Here is a 5,000-nt window from a genome sequence, read left to right as displayed (position 1 = left end):
GTAGGATAAAGTTTAGGTTTTTTATTATCATTTTTATAAAAAAGAAAAGTAAAAAAAAGATTCTTTTTTAAGGACCTTTGTAGCAAGCAGCATGTCGTGATGATAAGGTTGACCCTTTTATTGATGTTGATCATCATTTTTTAAAGCACCAATTTCTGTGACGTTGCCAGTATGACGGGTCGATCCGCGATTCTGTAAATGGATATTTTCAGAATGTGTAAATATGAACATGAAATAGATCCTAATTGCATGTAGAATTATTCATGCTGGTGGCCTCACCCATGTGTAAAATGGTCAGTGTTGTATATATATATTTCCAGTAAACACAGTTTCTGTGCAGTGCTGGACCTTTTTTTATCTTTATTATTATTGAATTTTTTTTTATATATATATATACCTTGTTTCCAGTTGTGAGTTCTGTCACTGTAGAAATTACATGTTTGAAATAGATATCCTTTTAATCTAAAACCTTTAAACTTAAAACCTTTGAACATTTTCAAGATTCTATTCCGATATGGAAAGTGCTAACATCTAAAGCTGTGTCAATTGCAAGTGTGAATATGATAGTGTGTCTAACGTTGATTAGTTCTCTGCATGACTTATTTTGTAGAGCGTGATACACCAAAGAAAAAAGAGATGTTATCAGTAAATTTTAAGAATCTTTCGTCAAGGAAGAGAAAAGAGAACAGACTCGACATACACATAAATAAAGAAAATTCCTATCTCTCAGGTATTCCCAGGAAGTAATAAAATTATTAGAAAGGGTTTATTAACTGCTGTTTCCTTGACATTATTTCGTAATTAATATTTTTGATGTTACATTGCTACAAAGGTGTTAGTTTTTTCTTCAGTTGAAATGGGAAAAGAATAAAAGACAAAAATGAGAAACAAATATAACCATATATCGACACATGCATTACACACACACACACACACACACACACACACACATACACACACATACACACACACACACACACACACACACACACACACACACACACACACACACACACACACACACACACACACACACACACACACACACACACACACACACACACACACACACACACACACACACACACACACACACACACACACCACACACACACACACACACACACACAACACACGCACACACAACACACACACACAACACATTCATCATACATTACATACATACATACATACATACACACTAGATACATATCGATATATATAACTATTCTTATATATCTCTTATATCTATATATATATATCATATATAATCTATACATATATATTACATGTATATATACATATATATATACATATATATAAACATATATATATATACATATATATACATATATATAAATATGTCACAGATATATATATCTATACAATTTACTACATAATATATATTCATTATATATTATATAATATATATACATATACTTATATACATATCATATGATACTATACATAATATATCTATACCTAGATATATCTATTTACATATACTATACATCTACATATACATTTACATATACATATACATCTACTCTACTTTATACTATAACTCATATACAATATACAATACATTACTATACATATCTCTTTATACATTTTTATACATATACATACACATATACACACACATACACACATACTCATACATACACTTACATAGACGTACGTACATACATACATACATACACACACACATGTATACACATACTCATACATACACATACATAGACTTACACACATACACACACATACACACACATACACACACACATATATTCACATAAACAATTTTAAACTGCAATTTCATTAGAGTAAATTGCTAAAGGAAAAGACACGCCCAATATACTCAGGAGGAAATAGCTTGTATGCAGAGACAAAAGACATCGGGGAAAAAGTCCTCAACAGATAATATTGAAAGTTGGGAAAAAAGAAAAAAAATTTAGTATGTTCATATTTTAAGGGAAACCGCTAATCTTATCTGATATAAAAATAGTCTGCACAGTGTATCAATTCCCAGACGTGTTTATTGAGGGTGTTTGAAACCAGAAGAAATGAATATACATATTTTAGGGTATACCTTCTGCATTGTAGAGTGTGAGATTGATGATATTGTGTGAGTAGATTTATTATAGAGAGAGTGTGTGTGTGTGAGTTGAGTGTGTGTGTGAGTTAGATAGTGTGTGTGAGTGTGGTGTGGTGAGTTGTGAGGTTGAGATGTGAGTGTGATTGAGTGTGGAGAGATTGTTGTTGTGTGGTGTGAGAGTGTGGTGTGAGTTTGTTTGAGTTGAGTGTGTGTGTGAGAGAGTGGGTGTGTAGTGGAGTGTGAGTGAGTGGAGAGTGAGAGGGGATGAGAGTGGAGAGAGAGGGAGTGGTGAGAGTGTGTGTGTGTGGGTGTGGAGTGTGAGTGATTGAGAGTGTGTGGTGTGATTGTGGTAAGAGTGAGTGTGTGGTTAGCGGTGTGTGTGTAGAGTATGTGTGTGTGAGTAGATTTAGTGTGTGTGAGTGGGAGGTGAGAGTGTGGTGTGTGAGTGTGATGTTGAGAGGTGTTGTGAGTGTGTGTGTGTGTGTGTTTGGTTGGAGTGTGTGTGTGTGTTTGTGGGTGGTGTGTGTGTGGATGTGTGAGGGGTGTGAGGTTGTTTATTGTTTTAGAGTGTGTGTGTGTGTGTGGTGTGTGAGTTGAGGTTTGTGAGTCGTGTGGGTGGAGAGTGTGAGATTTTTTATTTTGTGTGAGTGTGTGAGTGATGTGTGTGTTTTGTGTGATTTTGTGTGAGCTTTGTGTGAGAGTGTGTGTGAGTGAGTTGTGTGTTGTTGTTTGTGAGTGTGGTGTGTGTGAGATTGTGTGTGTGAGAGAGATAGTAGTGTGTTGTGTTTGGTGAGGTGTGTGTGTGTTGTGGGGGTGTTGGTAAGTGTGGGTTGTGGAGAGAGGCTTGTTAGTGTGTGATGGTGTGTGTGTGTGTGAGTTGAGTGTGTGTGTGTGTGAGTTTAGTTGTGTTTTGTGTGTGTGGGGATAGTGTGTGTGGATGTTAGTGTGTGTGTGGTGTGAGTGTGAGTGTGAGTGTTGTTTGTGTGTGTGGTGAGTGAGAGTATATGCGTGAGTGGAGTGTGTGTGGGTGTGTGAGATGGAGTGTGTTGTGAGATTATTGTGTGAGTGTGTGTGTGTTAGGGTAAGTGAGTGTTGAGTGTTGTAAGTGTGAGAAAGAGTGTTTGTGTGAGTGATTGTGTGTGTATAGGGAGTGAGTGTAAGTGTTGGTGGGATTGGTGGTGTGATGAGTGAGTGAGTGTGTGTGTTTGTGTGAGTGTGTGAGTGGAAGGTGAGTGTGTGTGAGTGTGATTGGGTTTGAGTGAGTTAGAGTGAAGGAATTAGTGAGTGTGTTAGTAAGAGAGATTGTGAGTGTGTGTTTGAGTGCGTGGTGAGTGAGAGACTGAGTGTGTGGTGTGTGAGTCTGAGGGAGTGAGATACATTGAGGTTGTGTTTGTGAGATAGTAGAGTGAGTAGAGTGGTGGAGTGAGTGTAGTGGGTGATGTGATGTGGGTGTGAGAGTCTTGAGGTAGATGTGACAGGTGGGTAGTAGAGTTTCGTGGGTGAGGTGTCAGAGGGAGTGTGAGGTAGAGGGTGTGTGTTGGGTGAGGGTGTGTGTGTGCGAGTGTGTGTGGTGTGATATTGTGTGTTTTTGCTGTTGGTGTGGTGTGAGGGTGTGTGTGTGTGAGTAGGTGTGGGTGTTGGGTGTGTGTGTGTGGTGGGTTGGGTGAGTGTGAGTGTGAGTGTGTGTGTGTGTTTGTGAGTGTGTGTGTGTGTGTGTGTGTGATGGGTGTGTATAGCGTGTGGGTGTGTATAGGGTGTGGGTGTGTATAGGGTGTGGGTGTGTATAGGGTGTGGGTGTGTGTTGTGTGTGTGTTTGTGTTTGTGTGTGTGTGTGTTGGTGTGTGTGGGGTGTGTGTGGGTGTGGGTGGGGTTGTGTGTGTGTGTGTGTGTGTTGTGTGTGTGTTTGTGCTGTGTGTGTGTGTGTTGGGTGTGGGTGTGTTGTGTGTGGGTGTGTGTTGGGTGTGTGTGTCTGGGGATATGAGAGTGTGACTGGGTGTGTGTATGAGTCATGTGTATGCGTGTGTGTCTGTGTTGTGTAGGGGTGTGGGTTGTTGTGTGTGAGTGTGAGTGGTGTGTGTGTGTGTGTGGGTGTGTGGTGTGAGTGTGGTGTGTGTGTGAGTGTGTGTGTGTGGTGTGTGTGTGTGGTGTGTTGTGTGTGTGAGTGTGTGTGTGTGTGTGTGTGGTGTCGGTGTGTGTAGAGTGGTGTTTGTGTGTGGTGAGTGGGTGTGTGTGTTTTGTGTGGTGTGATTGTGTGTGTGTGTGTGTGTGTTGTGATGTGAGTTTGTGTGTGTTTTTGGTGTGTGTGGTGTGTTGATGTGTGTGTTTGTGTGTTAGTTGGTAGTATGTGTGGTTTGGAAGTGTGTGTGTGTTTGTGGAGTGTGTGTGTGTTTTGTGAGTTTGAGAGTGTGTTGTTGGTGGTGTGGTGTGTGTGTGTGGTGTGTGGTGTGTGTGTATGTTTTGGGTAGTTTATGTGTGTGGGGGGTGTGTGTGTGTGAGTGTGTGAGGTGTGTGTGGTGTGTGTTAGTGTGGTGCTGTGTGGTAAGAGGGTGCTGTGTGTGTGTGTGTGTGGTGTGTGTGAGTGTGTGGGTGTGTGTGAGTGTGTGTGTGTGGAGTGTTTGTTGTGTGAGTGTCTGTGGGTGTGTGTGAATGAGGATGTGTGTGTATGTGGGTGTGTGTGTCAGTGGGTGAGGTGTTGTCTGTGGGTGTGGTGTGAGTGTGTGAGTGTGTTGAAGTGTGAGTGTGCGTGTGTGTGCGTTGAGTTTGTGTGTGTGTGTGTGTTTGTGGGTGTGTGTGTGCGGGAGTGTGTGTGGTGTGTGAGGTTAGGTGTGTGGGGGTGGGTGTGTGTGTGTGGGTGGGTGGGTGTGTGAGTGTGTGTAGGAGTGTTGTGTGTAGTGAGTGTGAG

General features: G+C 41.0%; 1 protein-coding gene across 1 annotated transcript in view; it reads left to right on the top strand.

Moving 5' to 3' along the window:
- Nucleotides 1-450, top strand: part of LOC122267757 (uncharacterized) — a 35,701-nt gene extending 35,251 nt beyond the window's left edge. The window contains exon 20 of the mRNA XM_086550616.1: nucleotides 1-450. This exon is cut by the window's left edge and continues 2,842 nt beyond it. The gene's annotated coding sequence lies outside the window, so the exon portion shown is untranslated.
- The last annotated feature ends 4,550 nt before the right edge of the window (nucleotides 451-5,000 follow it).

Source organism: Penaeus japonicus, unplaced genomic scaffold, assembly GCF_977035675.1.
Source record: "Penaeus japonicus unplaced genomic scaffold, GWHDUDI00000001_assembly GWHDUDI00000024, whole genome shotgun sequence".
Taxonomy (NCBI): Eukaryota; Metazoa; Arthropoda; class Malacostraca; order Decapoda; family Penaeidae; genus Penaeus; species Penaeus japonicus.
Note: the sequence above shows the minus strand (reverse complement) of the source record. Positions and strands in the feature narration are given on the sequence as shown.